We start from the raw sequence: 19,170 nt of genomic DNA, 5'->3' as shown, positions 1-19,170 counted from the left end.
TGTGTGTGTGTGTGTGTGTGTGTGTGTGTGTGTGTGTGTGTGTGTGTGAAAGGAATCTCAGAAAAGTATTACTTTTTTTTTCAAGTTTGAAAAAGTATTTTTTTCCTGGTGAAAACACAGCCTAACACAAAATCCAAGGATAGGTTCTATAATCAAACATGTCTTTTTATATATGTTTCAAATGCAAACATTAAGTTGTTTTGTTGTTGAGAAAGGAAAATAATACCCTCTGACCCTTTCAAAGTTATTTTTAATTTCTTTAAGTTAAAACAAGTGACTGTTAGGGTAATTATATCACACAGATATACCCAGATAAACTAGAGGCTCCAGGGTGAACACTGGAGTTTTACCAGTAGGCAGGTCGAGAGAGAGCAGAAGCAAACACATACTCTGTCGACAGGCACAGGGCCACAAGCTTTCTATATTTGATCTCTTTTATTTCTCAGTGAAGTTTTACTAAAATTCTTCCCATTTTTCATCTGAAGAGACTAAGGACTGGAGAGGACACTCAGGGCTATTTGGCAATGTAAAGTAAGTTTTCTGTCTGCAAAACCTGGTTTTATTTATTTTTCTAAAAAACATAGCACATAGCAAAATAGTAAAAATTAAAAATACGTATCAAAACTTATAAGGACAGGGTAGCTATTTCATTTTAAGTGAAGTTTGCTGTACTTTTCCACCATCTTTTGAAAGACTGCCAAAAGGAGATATGACTTATCATCAGAAATCCATTGCAATCTTAGCACTGGGTGTTATGCACAAACAATGAATCATGGAACACTACATCAAAAACTAATGATGTATGGTGATTAACATAACAATAAAAAATTTAAAAAATACAATAAAAAAAAGAAATCCATTGCAATCTTAACCACCCAAAACACTGATATCTGTGTGTGTGAATGCTCATGTAAACGTGTGTGTGTGTTTGTGTGTGTGTGTGTGTGTGTGTGTGTGTGCTTACCAGACCCCTTCATAAAGCTTTTGGAAAACAGAGACTACATAGGAATTTAGGCCAGTAAAAATGCTAACTGCTGGTAGAGTTCACAAAAAGATGGTTTGTGCTTACTCATGTGTTAAATCCTTTAGCCACCTGTCAGTGTTGATGTGTTTTGGACAGTCATTCATTTATTGTCACTTAATCAAGAGATGGAATGTGTGTACCTACTCTGTGGCAGACACATAGATGTTGAAGCTTAACAATAGAAGAAACAACATGATCCCTGACTTCAGTACTGCCCAGTGACAGAGAGAGGCAACAGTTTAAAACATTATACAGTTAAATGTAAAGTTGGATCTGTAATAAGAACTGCAAGGGACAGGCTGAGATGCCAAGGGATAGAGATACAGAGGGCCATCACAGGAATCCGAAGGATCGGGCATGTTTGCCCTGGGAAAGAAATGATGAGTCCAAAGGAGAATCAGGCATTGCTTCTAGTCTGGAAGGGTAGAAGAGGTAGGCCCTCAATTCACTGAAGCCCTTGGGCAAAAGGGGGGCTTAAGAGATGCAGGGAGTGAGTGGGATGGGCCTAAAAGGGTGAAGGAGTGAAGGAAGAAAAGACACACCCTCAAAGGTAATATGATGAGCTGAATAAGGATTTTGTTTGGGGATCTTGAATAAAACATGTCCATTTGGCTAAAATGTAAAATCAGAATCTTTTTAGAGCTTTTAATACACCCACCCTGGGGTATTTGTTATGCTGGCAAAGGTAATTTGATTTAGGTTTAAGAACAATCTTAGAGGCTTTCAATATTTATATTTGATAATAAGAGAACATAGCCTGCCCAGGGAATTATGTACACACATTCAAGGACAGAATTTATTTTAGTTGAAAATAAATTCAGAGGCGGGGGGGAAATAAAAACAATGCGTAAGTTCAGGACACAATCATTTTTAGTGGTGATTTTGCTTTCTTTAGAACATTCTTGGAATCTTATTAACATGTCAGCAAACCAGAGAATTTCGGGAAGAGATAGTACGGAATTAATAACTGGGTTTTTCCAGGCTCCAAGATCTGAGAAGACAGAGATCCTGTTAGCTGATTAGGGTAGTAAGATTAAACAAATCACTTCAGGTTTATATCGCATCATGTGTTGTGACTGTGGCTGGGAAGTTTAAAAAGAGTTTAAAAAATGAAAAACATGAGGTCCAACTTAAGGATGAAGCAATGGCTTAAATATTAATATATACAAAGATATCTTATAGTCTTGTAACAAATCCTTCCAGAGGAATTTTAAACCCATGTCCAAACATTCTGTTCTTATAAATATATTCTAATATTTTTATGAATCATTTCTACTTTTCTGAATTTTATATTTTTCTTCCTATAATGGATTTCATAATCAGAAAAGATTAACTCAGTAATCACAGATTGCCTTTAATATTTGGCAGCAAATCAAGGGAATTAATAAGGCACTTAAATCCCAGCCTTGACATCATTAAAAGCATCAAGAGCCATTAATCTAAAGCTTTTTTAAGCATTTCGGAAGTGGAAATATCATAGATAGTTCTTTCAGTACCTCAGGCTTTTTCTCTAATGATGCATTAGGTCGAGATTTTAGTTCAGTGCTCCCTTGACGTGTAACAATTTTTCTACGTAAGCCACAGACCCTCCACTTCCTCTGTTAAAGCCCTTCTATGAAGGCCAATTAAGGAGGTGCACGCGAGAGCAGATAATTAACTGTTCATACCCATAATGGATACAGCACACTTTCATGTCCTGTAATGTAGAAAATACCACATGAAGTTTTGACCTTGAGGATGACTAGACTTCTGGAAGGAGCAGCATGTACTACATGAATGGATGGCATTGGTCTAAGAAATGTCACTGCCAATAAACAGGTTTGAATGTGTGCTATGGAAATACAATAGAAGGAAAAGGAAATACCATAGAGTACATTCAAATCATACTATGCTATAATTAGAAGGTTCAGAACTTGAATTTTCATGCAATGCTGCTGTAAATTATATTTTCTGTAATTTTTTAATGTCTAAGGAATATTTGAAGCAATATAAAGAAAAAGGAGAATAATGAAAAATTATGTGGCTAGAGGCTTTTCTAATTAAAATAGATATTTTTTCTTCTGATTCCCACATAATTTTCCCCTCTTCTATATGAAGTTGTTTCCCATGTACTGCTGTGTAACTTAGTGAAGTTCCAAAGATCATATATTAGCATTATGCTAGGTGCAGTTAACCCAAAGGCATTCTTCAGAATAAAATAATTGTTGAAAGTTGGTTTCTTGCATGCAGATCTATTAGTCTACAATACAAAATAAAAAGTGACTATATGCACACAGGAAACTTGAACTTGCACATATGTAGCATGTGGTGTTTATCTCATATTCAGCATCAAGATTTCACTAAATGTACAAATTTGTGGCTTCTGCATGTATTTTTCACCTTGATTTTCTCTTTATGTATATCTAAGCTTATGTAATCCAGAAGGTTTTAAACATAACAGCTTTGCAATTCTGAATAATAGTGTCAGTTCATTTATGAGGGAGTGAGGATGGAGAGATCAGTACTGGATAATAATTAGCAATGCCAAAGGAGAGAATCCCAGAGCAAGCCCTGCTGTTGTAGCAGTGAATACAGCAAGAATGGCTTCCTCTGCAAAACAGTAGTCTAGGAGTCGTCAAGAGCTGTGGCTTCTAATCTTTGCCTATTACTTCCTAAGGGACCTGTGACCTGTCTCCCAGCCTCCCTAGCCTTCAGTTTTCCCATCCATAAAACAAAGGGCTTGAACTAGGTGAACCTGAAAGTTCCCCTTGGTTTTAAATGTCGAGTATTTAATGAGTAGGCTATTTCATGGTTTTTTGTTTATTTGGTATGGAGGAAGAGAATGTGAACTAAGACCAATAATTTAAATACTAATAATCTACATCAAAATAATGTCCTCTCTCTGTGAGGCATAGCACACATAGCACACACACACACGAACATACTAAGCACTTTACAGCACTTCACACAATTACTCACATAACCTAGTGAAATGGCTTTTACAGTGTGTACTGTTTTGAACAGCTGCAAACCACCCAACTATTCAAACAGACTAGACAGTGGTGTATGAGGGTTGCTTAGAAGGGCAGCCAGCAGCCTCACAAGCACTGACCCAAAGCACACTACCAGACACGCTCCAGTCTCCCTGCAAGGCCTTAGACCTGCAGGGAGTCTCCAGTTTCAGTGGCAGCAGAATCCCGTGGAGGGCTGGCTGGAATACAGACTGCTTGGTTCCACCCCCAAATTCCTGATTTAGCAGGTCTGTGGGGTTACAAAATAACCTGCATTTCTGGTAAGTTTCCATGTGATGCAGATGCTGCTGGCCCAGGGACCCCACTTTGAAAACCACTGAATTACAGTTTCCTTTCTTTCTCTAGAAATAAAAGAATCTTTGTTAAGCCAGAAAACCTTACTTTTAGATAAAACAAATTTTTATGGCATTCCATCAGAAAAAGTTTTTAAATTATAAAAAGACCCAAATCACCCTATATGATACCTCCATTTATTTAAAGTGAACTTTTCACAGTGAATTAATATAAACCTTACTATTTCAAAATGATAATTTTGATTGAAAAGCTAATTGAAATAGAGAACTCAGCATCTTGTTTGAAATGTAAACACATTTGAGTAAAAATAGGTTAATAATTTGAGATTAGTAATTAATAATTTCAATGTGTTAAGTTGGTTTTGCAAAATGTATGTAATGATGCCCTTGTTTCTTTTGAGAAAGCCTTGTTTTTACTGGCCTATCACTTGTTAAACTTCTTGTTGAATTAATTTTCCCTACTGGGAAAAATGTTTTTAACTAATGTGATCAATACAACCATCTATATGCCTCACTTTCGTTGTAGAATTAGAAAACGATTATAGGCACTTGTTAAATAAGGTAGCCAGATGTTCTCTTTCTTTTTTTATTGTTATGTTAATCACCATATATTACATCATTTGTTTTTGATGTAGTATTCCATGATTCATTGTTTGTTCATAACACCCAGTGCTCCATGCAGAATGTGCCCTCTTTAATACCCATCACCAGGCTAACCCATCCCCCCACCCTCCTCCCCTCTAGAAACCTCAGTTTGTTTTTCAGAGTCCATCGTCTCTCATGGTTCGTCTCCCCCTCTGACTTACTCCCCTTCATTCTTCCTCTCCTGCTATCTTCTTCTTTTTCTTTTTTCTTAAAATATGTTGCGTTATTTGTTTCAGAAGTACAGATCTGTGATTCAACAGTCTTGCACAATTCACAGCGCTCACCATAGCACATGCCCTACCCAATGTCTATCACCCAGCCACCCCATCCCTCCCACCCCCAACCACTCCAGTAACACTCAGTTTGTTCCTGAGATTAAGAATTCCTCATATCAGTGAGGTCATATGATACATGTCTTTCTCTGATTGACTTATTTCACTAAGCATAACACCCTCCAGTTCCATCCATGTCGTTGCAAATGGCAAGATCTCATTCCTTTTGATGGCTGCATAATATTCCATTGTGTATATATACCCAGATGTTCTCTTTCTAATGAGTAGTTCCACATTTAAAGGGAAGGAGACTCTGAGAAGGGTGATGAACTGGCCAAGCTCACTTAAACATTATGTATCATATCTCAGCCTCTGCCATCATTTCCTTTTTGAATTGTTCTTCTTTGGGTAAGTAGGAGGATCTATGACTTTTTTTTTTTTTTTTTCCTGTTCGTAGAGATATTTGAGACTGTCCTTTTGTGCCTGAAGCAGATTTTTAAATGTTCCTATATTTAAGTCTACATTCGAACCCTTGGAATGTACTGGGACATTTAACATACCCATATAAGATTAGTACTTAAAAATCAAAACTTAGTCATGATGAAGTTACTAGTTTTACTTAAACTGGTTCTGCCAAGCTCAGTCTTTTAAACAGATTTTGGGACTGGCAAATTTGGTGTATGTTGATCTTACACATATTAGGTTAAATGGCATAAGAGAATTATCTAACAAATTCCTTCTTAGAAAAATTCATTTTGTGGGAGGAAAATACACTCTTACTCCCAGGAAATATGTACTCAGTGCTCACCCTGAGTGAAGTGGAAAGAAAGCAAAGTGAAGGGGAGATTTAGAAAAGAGTTTGATTATGGTCTAAGAAAAGGAGACTATTCAGGGACAATGGAAACCTTGTCTTCCTCTCTTTGTGTTGGTCTTTTTAAAAATGGAAAGTATGTTCTTTCTCCTTATCTGGTCAATAATAAGTTACAAATTAACTGCTGCTTGGTTTTCTCCAAGATAGATTTCACACTGCTTCAGATTGCTCTTTACAATGACTGAGAAAGTTCGGCTAAAGCAAACACATTAGCCCTAGGTTAAGATTGTCCTTTAGCAGGCTATGAGGAACTGGTGTCAGAAAACCCACTTCAAACTGGCTTAAGCACAAAGAATTTACTGTCCCCCTCATCTGAAAGCTCTAGGGTAGTTTCAGGCATTACTGGATTCGGGGCTTGAAGGATGTGATGGAATTGCTTCTTTCTCCCGCCTCTCTGCCTTTGATTACATTGGTTTCATCCGTGGGCTCCACAAAAGCAGCATAGCCGCTCTGGGCTATCCCCTCAGCATTCGGGTTAGCTGCAGCACCTCCAGCCAAACACCTGCCATGTTCCAGAGTCTGTCAACTTGGCTAAACCAAACTATGTTTCCCAGAGTTCTCCACAACTGAATATTTCTGGTTAAGGTTGGCCTCAAATGAACTTTGTGGAATATCCGGAAGGTCACAGTAGAGCAGTAGCCACTGTGACTTGGAGGGTGGGTTTGGTTCAGGCCCCACTGTAAGACCCTGACTCGGTTTGTTGGTGGGCTGGGGGCAGCTGCCTGGCCTGCAGTGCCGGTTTCCCTAGGTTCTCTTTCTTCCTTCCGCTTCGCCAAATCCGGGCCAGGTGTGGATGCCCGTTGACAGTGAGAGCACCACTTATGTGGGTTACGCTCCGCAGCAAACTTGCAGATTTGGAGACAGGGAGAAAGCAGCATAAGTGCCAGGGTCCGACAAACACAGATTTCAATTCTATCTGCTATTCCCCAGTCCATGTCCATCTTTGCTTTCTTCCAGCCTGACCTATGACTTCAGGCTCAGCACCAAGACAGAAGAAGGAGCCAGCCAAAACTTTGACCAGCTCTCACAAATGTGGAAGGTCAAATCAGCAGGATAAATCCTCAGTGTACATCACGTGCTGATGGTTCTGCTTTTCTGAGCAAACACTGATGCATAGGGAGCACAAAAGAGTATTTCCTGGTAACCTCCCAAGAATGGTCCCTCTGATTGGACCAACTTAGGTGTGGTTCTCATCCCTCAGCCGATCACGGAGAGCTGTAACCAGTGGTCATTTGATCGGCCAGAACTGGTCTCAGGCTCCTCCTTTGACAATACATCCAGAGCGCCTGGTTTGGGAGTCATTGATCACCAGGTGTAATCGAAATGTTTTTGGAAATGGAAGGAGATGAATGTTGCGGAGGCCAGCATCAGTTTTCAACCAAAAATGTGAGGTGAGATTAGCGTCTGCACTATTTCCTGTAACTTTCTCCCTCAGGTGTAATTCAAGAAGCTAGTTGTCTGAGTCCTTCTTACAAGACTGGGTAATGGGCCTGCTTCTGTAAACTGCTGCACTAAATCAAAGCAAATGGAATTTCACCCGCAGTATCTGTCCTCTGCATACCACTTTCTAAATTGCTGATGGCATGACAGAGCCGTCTAAAACCCCATCAAGATTACGGGCTCACCTGACCCAGGAAGTCCAGGGGCAAATCTATTATTCCTAATTCCTCGCTCTTAAAGTAGGACCCATAACCTAATGGAATCACCTCACCTGCTGCCAGGAAGAAGCTGACTGGAAGAGAGGGATAGAGGAGTTCCCAGAATGACTGACTGATAAAAATTGTAACATTAGGATAGAGTGGCATAACCTACCAGTGAAAAACAGCATGGCAAAATCTTTTGAATATTCTCTGAAGGCAATTATGAAAGCACGCCCAAGATCAGTGGTATTTCTATCTTTCTCAGCCATCTGATTTTCATTGGAGAATTTTATCTCCTCTTTTGAATCCATAGTAACTTCTAAATGCTGCCTAAGGGGAAATTCGAACAGCAATATGAACAAGATGAGTTAGATGATTCCAAGACATCAGTGAAAAAGAGGGCCAAAGGAAAGAAATACGCTGACAAAGGTGGTGTGTTTGTTTGTTATACATACATACCAGCTTTTTAAGATATAATTCACATGATCACACAACTCAGCCTGTCCATTTTTAAGAACCCATAAACATTTTTTTTTCTTGATGTACAGTTCCTGTTTAAAATGTGTTCAGTTATAGTCACAGTTTGCTCTGTGTGGAGAAATTCTCTTCAGGAGGAAATGTCATATTTTTCTGTTTTTCAGGGTGGAGTGGAATACTGTGGGTTGTGGCAAAATAAGAGATTAGCAGTCAAGGTTATTTGTGAGAAGACTAGGAGAGAGGACTTGATGTTACCTTCCTAAAGCCATTTTTAAGAGGTTTCACTGATAGTTTGGAAGAAAAAAAAAATCTAAAACCTTCCTTTCACACTCTTAGAGAACCTTTGTATTTCTTTCCATTTTCATTGCTGAGAAGATTACTGTGTGCTTAGGGATGAATCCAAGTTTCCATGTGAGAGCTGCAAATGCGCTGCAAGTAATTAATCCACCTGCCCTGGGTTCCTGCCTCCAACAAGGTTCTAAATCTATCTTTAATGAGATCTCTATTTTGACCACTTGGTATATTCTCTGTTTATCTACTGGAAAACTGTATTAATTTGCTAGCACTGCCATAACAAAGTACCACCAGCTGGGTGCTTAAACAGCAGAAATTTATTTTCTCACAATTCTGGAGGTTAGATCGAAGTTTTGGCAGCACTGGTTTCTTCTGGGACCATGAGGGAAGGACCTCTTCCAGAACTCTCTCCTGGCTTAGAGATGGTTATCTTCTCCTCATGTCTTTACAGGGTTTTACCTTGGTGCATGTGTCTGCGGCCCAATCTCTTCTTTTAAGGACACAAATCATGTTAGATTAAGGCCCACCCTAGTGACCCCATTTTAATTTAATTACCTATGAAAAACCTTATCACCTGTGCAATCACACTGTTAGGTACTGAGGGTTAGGACTTCAACATATGAATTTAGGGGGCACAGTTAGCTCATAACAAAAATGATTTGGTCAATTTTGGTATTTATTTACTAAAATCAACTACTTTGTTCAAATGCTTTTTTTTCTTTAAATTGTTTTTTTATTTATTAAGTTTTTAATTTTAATTCCAATATAGGTAACATACAGTGTGATATTAGTTTTAGGTGTACAATATAGTGATTTGACTATTCTATACATTACTCAGGACACATCATGATTAAGTGTACATGATTAAGTACACATAGGATAATCTTAATCCCCTTCATCGATTTCACCCCCCCCCACCTCCCCTCTAGTAACCATCAGTTTGTTCTCTAGAGTTAAGAGTCTGTTTCATGGTTTGTCTCTCTCTCTTTTTTTCCGTTGTTCATTTGTTTGGTTTCTTAGGTTCCACATATGAGTGAGATTGTATGGTATTTGTCTTTCTGTGACTTATTTTGCTTAGCATTATACTGTCTGGTTCCATCTATGTTGTTGCAAATACCAGGATTTCATTCTTTTTTATGACTGAATATTCCATGGGATATACATATCACATCTTCTTTATCCATTCATCTGTTGTTGGACACTTGGGTTGGTTCCATAATTTCGCTTTATTATATATTTTTTTAAAGATTTATTTATTTATTTATTTGAGAGAACGAGAATGAGAGAGAGAGAGAGAGTACATGAGGGGGGGAGGGTCAGAGGGAGAAGCAGACTCCCCGCTGAGCAGGGAGCCCGATGCGGGACTCGATCCCGGGACTCCAGGATCATGACCTGAGCCGAAGGCAGTCGCTTAACCAACTGAGCCACCCAGGCGCCCCATAATTTCGCTTTATTATAAATAATGCTGCTATAAACATAGGGGTGAATATATCCTTTTGATTTAGTGTTTCTGTATTCTTTGAGTAAATATCCAGGAGTACAATTACTAGATCATAGGGTAGGTCTACTTTTAATTTTTTCAGAACCTCCATACTGTTTTCCAGTGGCTGCACCACTTTGCATTCCCATCAACAGTGCAAGAGAATTCCTTTTTCTCCACATCCTCAACAACACTTGTTGTTTCTTGTGTTTTTGATTTTAGCCATTCTGACAGGTGTGAAGTAATACCTCATTGTAGTTTGGATTTGTATTTCCCTGATGATGAGTGATGTTGAGTGTTTTTTCATGTCTTTTGGCCATCTGGCTGGCTTCTTTGGAGAAATGTCCGTTCATGTCTTCTGCCTATTTTTTTAAATTAGATTATTTGTTTTTTGGGTGTTGAGTTGTATAAGTTCTTTATATATTTTGGATACTAATTCTTTATCAGATATGGCATTTGCAGTCAGTAGGTTGCCTTTTAGTTTTGTTGATTGTTTCCTTTGCTGTGCAGAAGTTTTTATTTTGATGTAGTCCCAAAAGTTGATTTTTGCTTATATTTCTCTTGCCTTAGCAAATATATCTAGAAAAATGTCGCTACGGCCAATGTCAGAGAAATCACTGCCTGTGTTCTCATCTAGGACTTTCATAGTTTCAGGTCTCACATTCAGGTCTTTAATCCATTTTGAGTTTATTTTTTTGTATGGTGTGAGAAAGTGGTCCAGTTTCATTCTTTTGTTTGTAGCTGTCCAATTTTCCCAACACCATTTATTGAAGAGATTTTTTTTCCCATTGCATATTCTTACCACTTTTGTTGAAGATTTCTTGACCATACAATCTTGGGTTTGTTTCTGGGCTTTGTATCCTTTTTCATTGATCTAATGTCTATACTGTTTTGATTACTACAGCTTTGTAATATAACTTGAAGTCTGGAATTGTGATACTTCCAGTTTTGTTTTTCTTTTTCAAGATTGTCTTGGCTATTTGGGGTCTTTTATTGTTCTGTACAAGTTTTAGGATTATTTGTTCTAGGTCTGTGAAAAATGCTCCTGGTATTTTGATAGGGATTGCATTAAATCTGTAAATTGCTTTGGACAGTATGGACATTTTAGCAATATTTATTCTTCCAATCTATGAGCATGGATTATCTTTCCATTTGTTTGTGTCATCTTCATTTTCTTCATCAGTGTTTTATAGTTTTCAGAGTATAGGTCTTTCACCTCTGGTTAAATTTATTCCTAGGCATTTTATTATTTTTGGTGAAATTGTAAATGGGATTGTTTTCTTAATTTCTCTTTCTGTTGCCTCATTATTAGTGTATAGAAATGCAATGGATTTCTGTACATTGATTTTATATCCTGTGACTCTGCTGAAATCATTTGTCAGTTCTAATAGTTTTTTGGTGGAGTCTTCATGGTTTTCTATATATAGTGTCATGTCATTGGCAAATAGTGAGTTTACTTCTTCCTTACCAATTTGGGTGCCTTTTATTCCTTTTTCTTCTCTGATTTCTGCGGCTAGTACTTCCAGTACTATATCGAATAAAAGTGGTGAGAGTAGATGTCCTTGTGTTGTTCCTAACCTTAGGGGAAAAGTTCTCAGCTTTTCCCCATTGAGTATGATGTTCACATGGGTTTTTCATATAAGAACTTTATTATGTTGAGGTATGTTCCCTCTAAACCTTTGTTGAGGGTTTTTTCATGAATGGATGTTATACTTTGTCAAATGTTTTTTCTGAATCTATTAAAATGATTGTATGTTTTTTACCTTATTGATGGGATATATCACATTGATTGATTTGGAAATATTGAACCACCCTGCATTCCAGGAATAAATCCCACTTGATCACGGTGAATGATTTTTTTTTTAATATAGTGTTGGATTCAGAGTGCTAATATTATGTTGAGGATTTTTGCTTCTATGCTCATCAGAGATATTTTGGTTCTCTTTTCTTGTAGTGTCTTTCTTTGGTTTTGGTATCAAGGTAATGCTGGCCTCACAGAATGAATTTAGATGTTTTCCTCCCTCTTCTATTTTTTGGAATAGTTTGAGAAGAATAGGTATTAAATAACTTATTTATTTATTTATTTATTCATTCATTCATTCATTTATTGGAATTAATTCTTCTTTGAATGTTTGGTAGAATGGCCTTGAAGCCATGTGGTCCTGGGCTTTTGTTTGATGGGAGTTTTTAATTACTAATTCAATTTCATTACTGGTAATCAGTCTGTTTAATTTTCTGTTTCTTCCTGATTAAATTTTGGGAGGTTATATGTTTCTAGTAACATCTAGGTTGTCCAAGGTTGTCTAGTAACTTCTAGGTTTTCCAATTTGTTGGCATATAATTTTTCATAATATTGTCGTCTAATCCATTGTATTCTGTGGTGTCAGTTGTTATTTTTCCCCCTTTACTTCTGATTTTGTTTAATTGAGTCCTCTCTCTCTCATACCCATTTTTTTTTTTATGAGTGTAGCTATCAATTTTGTTGATCTTTTCAAAGAACCAGCTCCTGCTTTCATTGATCTGTTCTGTTGTCTTATTTCCTTTCTACTACTGGTTTTAGATTTTGTCCTTCTTTTTCTAGCCCCCTTATATGTAAGGTGAGGTTCATTTGAGATTTTTCTTGCTTCTCAAGGGCCTGTGTTGCTATAAACTTCCCTCTTCGAGCAGCTTTTGCTGCATCCCCAAATTTTTGGATTACTCTATTTTCATTTTTGTCTCCATGTATTTTTTTATTTCCTTGTTGATTGTTTGGTTTACCCATTCATGATTTAGTAGCATGTTATTTAATCTCCATGTATTTGTGCTCTTTCCAGATTTTTTTTCTTGTGGTTGATTTGTAGTTTCATAGCACTGTAGTCAGAAAAGATGCCTGGGATGGCTTTGATCTTTTTGAATTTGTGGAAACTTGTTTTGTGGACTAATATGTGATCTATTCTGGAGAATGTTACACGTGCCCTTGAGAAGAGTATGTTTTATGCTGCTGGTTTAGTCTGGGGACTCCCTGGGCTTGAATTGAGTCAGAGCAGGCATTTGCCAGAGATCCAGTAGCACCAAACTGCAAGGTGCTTTCCCTGTATTGTACCCTGAGAAGCTTTTGTTGGTGGGTCGGGCCTGCAGTCAGACCAGTTGTCTACCTCTAGCCCATTCCTGGGGCCTCCATCTGAATTGTGCATGTGGTTATCTTTCCCTCTGTCTATGGAGGAGTCACTTTGGAGTGGTGCTTCCCACTGTATGGGGCTGATTGCATACTGCCAGGCCTGTGATATCTGGCTCTGGTCAACAGCATATTATAGAGGGCAGATCCCCTGAAGCACAGCGGGGGACATGGGGGATGCAGCCTGACAGCAGCACTAGCAAGCTTTGTGTGCCCTAGGTCCTCTCTGTGAGGGGCCTTGCAGTGCCAGGATTGAAGTGGCCTGTCCACCTCTGTAGAAGCACAGCACAGCAGAGTAGGGCAGCAAGGTGGCAGTGCTAACAAGCTTTGAGTGTGGCAGCTCCTCTGCATGAGGGGCCCTGCAGCACCGAGACTGAGACAGACTGTCCAGAGGGGTAGATTTGAGGAAGCACAGCATGGGAAAGGAGCATGGCATGGCAGTGCTGGTGAGCTAAGTATCAAGTCCAGCAGGTGGTCATGTGTTTATGCTGGTGGGAGTGTAGGGGGCAAGGAAACGGTGCCTGTTAGTTCCTTTGTCCTGGGGGAGTTCCCCAGAGATTTCTGTCCCTCTGGGCAAGCTCTGAAATTAATAAATAACTCTCCCTCCTATATATCCCTTATATGCCTTTCAAACTGCTGCTTCTATGCTGTATCTCCACAGACTGGTTTTTTGTGCTCTCTTTTTAAGGGTGGGCCAGTTTTCTCTCACCCTCCCACTCTCCTCAAGCTGAGCCTGCTGATCTTTTAAAATTCCGAGTTTTAAGTCCCGCTAGTTGTAAGAACTCATAAAATCCAGCCTCTCTGGTTTTCAAAGCCAAATGTTATGGGAGTTTCTCTTCCCCACAGGGGCTCCCTGGTATAGGGGTGTGTTTCTCTCCCATCTCGGCACCCCTAGCACTCCTTCATCCTGTGGACAGTCCCGGGAGTTTAGTTCCTGACCATGTCTCTGCCCTTCCTGCCCTCTTCCAAGTGGCCTCTTCTCTGCATTTTGTTGTGAGATTTATTCTGCCTGTCTTTGGGTCCTTTTCTAGGTTATTTACACCGATGTGAGTGTTATCTACTTGTGTCTGTGAGGCAAGGTGAGCCGAGGGGCCTTCTACTATGCCATCTTCCCCCAGAACCTTCTCAAATGAATTTTAAACAGTCCCGTAATGAGCTTTTAAAATTTTTGCTTCCTTGTTTCTTTATCACAGACAAATCATAGATGTTTGAGAAGCGATGGCAGACCCTTGACAAAAAAAATAAATACATAAAAATAAATAACACTGGAAAGGTGGAACCCTTTCACTGCATTGTCTTTTTACCTCAGGCAAGATATAACATCTAACTCTGCTTATTAGAACTAATGAAAAATATTGGTCTGGATAATACGTACTTGTAGAGAATTTCCCTTGGGTTTTCTTTGTTGTCGCTAAAGGTTCTGAGTGCTGCAGATAAAGTACGTTCTTTTGACAGGTGGGGAATATGAAGACAGTCTAAGAACAGACTGAATGTCATGGGTGGGGACTGTGATATAAATCTGGACTCCTTTATTTATTTGTTTATTTTTTTTATGTGAACATGGAGATGCCTGGGAAGGCAAATGTCTCTTATTGCGCAAACAGAAATAATAGAAGGCTTAGATCACCCAGAAAGCACACTGAGCAAGCAAATCTGGGAAATTTGTCTTGAAGAGTGTGGTGGGTGGGGAAGAAAGACAGGATATGCTGGACTCCTGAGGGGGCCAAATAGATTATTCTGAACAGGGATTTGAGAGGAAGTAGAAAAATCTCCAACTGGGAACTGCAATTGGAGAGAGAAGGGTAAAAAAGTGTTCCCCAATTATCATTTTTTGAGAGTCCTTCCAGTGCGGTCAGATTAAAAAACCTTCTCAGTTTGCCAAGGACAGAGGGGTTTCCTGAGAGTTGGGATTTTCGTTGTTGAAACCAGGAAAGTCCCAGGCGAACTGAGACAGTTGGCTACCCCAGGTGCAAAACACTGGAAGTCACTGATAAAAAATAAAAGTGGCAACTGGGAAGGATAACACTTTGAAATCGTTGCCTGGCATTTTGTACCATAACTCAAGTAATTACAGTAGTTAAACCCATGTTAATGAAGGGACATGGCCTATTTTTATAGGTGAAGGGAGTCATGAGAAGTAGCAAGAAGGTGCCCCTGACTTGGAGACAGGCTGTTTTGTGAAAAAGACAAAACTTGAAGTAAATACAAGGTGCAAAGGTGATAGGGAGAGATATTGAAAGCAAATCTTGCTAATTAAAATTTTGGCTGAGGGCCAGGCCTGATAAAACCCACACCATGCTGATGTGAAGAATCTTTTAAGTATCTGTGAGTTTATTGCTCGGTTGCCAATTTTACTGACTATGAAACACTGAATTATTAACTTAACTCAGTCAAAAGAATATGTAGTAGTCAAACCAGTTGTGACTTTACTGGCAGGTTTATGGAAAGAGTAGTTGCTCAAGTGGTTATTTGGTTTGTGAAGACCAGTGTTAGGTGTGTTCACCTGTACATTAAATTTAAAACATGGAGAAGATGTGAAAAGCTTTTAAATGTCTAAATGCAATTTTTGCAGAGTCTTTGGAAATCTTTCTCAGGGCTACCTAGAACATGACAGTGACTCTACATGGATGCAGTTATCCACCAACCTGTCCATTAGCCTTTAAGGATCACCGATTTGTGCCAAGTCTGGCATCATATGCATGAGCAATGATCCAAACAAATTTCAGTGGGAATCGAGTACTTTAATTATGGGATTCTAGTCAATGCCAGGCTCCTCTAATCTTTTTTTTCTTTTTCTTCCTCTTCCTCCTCACCTTCCTCCTTCTCCTCTTTCCCTCTTCTTTTTTCTCATTGGCAAAATGAATGGAAGTAGGCCTATTATTCTTAGAACAATACATGAAGTAACTACTTCCGAGAAAACAATATTCATTGTTTGTCTACCATGTCTAAATCATTACACACAGCATGAGACATAAATAAAAGAAATCTTTCCATTATTACATCATCTTCTATCTAGTGGAAGAGCTAAGTGTGTAAATAGATAATTATAGACATGGCAGAAAAAATAATTGGTCAGTGGTTGAATTCACATGTAGAAAGTCCTTGAATGAATGCTTATTATCTTAAAGGACTTGCAAAACGTGGTAAACATGGAAAGTAGTGAGATCTGTTGGGTACCGCAGGTCCGTCCTGTTGCTTCCCCTGTGGTTTTGTGGCAAACAGCAGACATGCTTGTGTTAACCATAAGTTGTTATTTTGTATACTTGCATTTAGCTAGATTCAAAGTTCACTTGACAGTTAATTTCAGTTGCTGCAAGTAGTAAAAATAGTGGACTTGAAGACTTTTCTACTGCCTGGACTACCTATTTCTTCAAGTCCAATTTTCCTATGCCCTGGGAATGCAGAGTAAGTACAATCAACCGGCTCTCCTGCCTTCCCAGCCCTATTTGTGTATTGATAGTGTCTGTATTATCTAGGAGCAAAAAGCACCTTCAAATGGAAAGTTTCTAAAATCTTACACAAGGTTCCTTATTAAATATTACATTAATGCGCTCCTTGATTCCTTAGGGGCAAAGGGCACTTGGAACACAACGTTTAAAACTCTGGGTAAATTCAGGAATCCATCAGTAAGTTCTGACTCAACAGAATTAACTCAAGTTTACGGGCAGGGCTCTTACATTAATAAAGGAGATTGTATTTCCAAAACATTCCACTGTTTAAAAAAGTCTTAGAAAAGCTACAATCCTGACTAAACAGTGCTTAAGTAGAAATAATTCTGTGACAAAGTACTTTGTACAGGAAGTAGACCTTGAGAGAGGCCTAGTTATAATTAACTGTGAAGATGTGACTTTGACAGTTGTTCCTCTGTTTAGGAAAAAAAGTAAACATTTTAATAATAAATACTTTCTGGATATTGGATAAAGTAACTGGAAAGAATCCCTGGAGCAAGGGGCTTGATGCAGCTCTCTAAAACACTCTACCAAATGAAATTGTGGACTATCAAAGCATATCTGTGACAGGATTATCTAAAGTTATGTATTAGGTAGGAATATATGTAATCATAGGATGTTCCTGGATTAATATCATGGCTTCCAAAATGGTTGGATAAACTCACCAGTGAAGCAGTTTGACTGAGTATCAGTCACATTCATTTGGGTATAATTATCAGAATCAATTGACCCAGCAAATATATAGTAACTCATTGGAAATGCAGTGCATAGGTCAGAAGATCTTACAATGAAAAGAAACCCATTTATTGCTAACTATTCTTCTTGTGTACATTTTGGGGAACTATATAAGCAGAAATTCAGAAGTAAGGATCCAGACACTGAGAAGGGATCAATCCCCAAAGGGAAAAGAACAGCATGGAAAACAGAAACTAGATGAAGAGGAATTCAGGCAGAATGAAAACAGAAACCTACCTCAGTTAGTGGTCATCACTGGTACCTTGATAAGAAGGAACTGGAAGCTGCAAAGTAATTTCAGAAACCAGACATAAGCAGTTACGAGGATATACTTTTTATGCCAAATTTAACTGTACAGTACTGTGAGTGTGGTAGGATGAATTTTCTAAACCTGCCCAAAACCAGTTCAAGAAACTGCTTAGAATGCATTGTATATAAAAGTTTTTAACAAAAGGGAGGTTGTTTTATCAGTGGATATCACAGTGAAGAAGTTGATAGACATATTCTGTACCTAGAAGATCTGATGACAAGAGGTTATTCTTCATGGAAAAGTTCTGATTATCTTTTAGATAGTGTGCCTGAGAGCAGACCACGTAGAATTCGTTTCTTCTCAATGCTCAGGATCTAAAGTTGCTGGGTCTCTATCAATCACAAGAATCCATGACATAAAGGATGACTAACAAGCCATGCACAAAGCCGAACAAAAGAAGAGTCAGTTCTTGGTGTAGGACAAAACACAAAGACTTGGGTGTGTCGATGAGGGTCTTTGAGAACTCGAGACCCCAGGTGATGCTTTCTTTTGATTGCAGAGTAGCCCATTTAGTACATTCGAAGTTTCCAAGACTTACGTTCTTTGCCATTACATTCATTAGCTAGGGCTGCCATAAGAAAATAGCACAGACTGAGTGGCTTAAGCAGCAGGAATTTATTTTCTTATAGTCCTGGAAATTGCAAGTCCAAGATTGAGGTGCCAGCAGGGTTGGTTTCTCCTGAGGTCTCTCTCCTTGGCTTATAGCTGGCCTCCCTTCTGCTGTCTCTTCCCATGGTCAACTCTCTGATAGCCCTGTTGTCCCTTCCTCTTCTTACAAGGGCATAGTCATATTGAATTTGGGCCCTACCCTAAGGGCCTCATTTTAACTGAAGTATCGCTTTTCAGATCTTATCTCCAAATGTAGCTACATTCTGAGGTATGGGGCACTGGAACTTCAACATATGAATTTTGGGGAGGTCATAATTTAACCCATGACATTGCCATGTATGGCACATAAGAGGCAAATATAAACAGACTAGAGAAGACATGTTTAAGTCCTAGGCACTATCTAGACTTCGTGTGGAGTGAGAGAACATTCTCCAGGTGCCAGTGTGTGTGTATGGGGCTAAGAGAAAGAACGTTTATTATGGGCCACACATACTCCACACCTTCTATCAGAGACACGTGGCTAGGGTTACAGTAGCAAAACAGAATTGCCAGTCCCAACTGCAGATTATTACATTCTCACCTAATCTTTTGTGATCTTAATGCAGTTTGGAATTATAAAACTTTCCAGATATTATTACAGATATCTAGGTTGATTAGGCCGAATTTGTTTATTTCATTAAAATGTCGACAGCCAAGTGGACCGTATCAGGGTAGGCAAGCCCCTCTAGGAAACACTGTCCTTATACTGCTTTTTTTTTTTTTAGATTTTTTTATTGTTATGTTAATCACCATATATTACATAATTTGTTTTGGTGTACTGTTCCATGATTCATTGTTTGTTCATAACACCCAGTGCTCCATGCAGAATGTGCCCTCCTCAATACCCATCACCAGGCTAACCCATCC

At 38.8% G+C, this 19,170-nt stretch overlaps 1 protein-coding gene across 1 annotated transcript in view; it reads left to right on the top strand.

Moving 5' to 3' along the window:
• The window catches only part of MACC1 (MET transcriptional regulator MACC1), a 226,412-nt gene that overhangs the window by 146,183 nt on the left and 61,059 nt on the right, over positions 1–19,170 (top strand). The gene's annotated exons all lie outside the window — the stretch shown is intronic.

The sequence above is a fragment of the Callorhinus ursinus genome, unplaced genomic scaffold (genome assembly GCF_003265705.2).
Source record: "Callorhinus ursinus isolate GAN/ISIS: 27379988/994484 unplaced genomic scaffold, GSC_fseal_2.0 scaffold12, whole genome shotgun sequence".
NCBI classification, from domain to species: domain Eukaryota; kingdom Metazoa; phylum Chordata; class Mammalia; order Carnivora; family Otariidae; genus Callorhinus; species Callorhinus ursinus.
The sequence above is the reverse complement of the archived record's forward strand: the minus strand, read 5'-3'. Positions and strand labels throughout refer to the sequence as shown.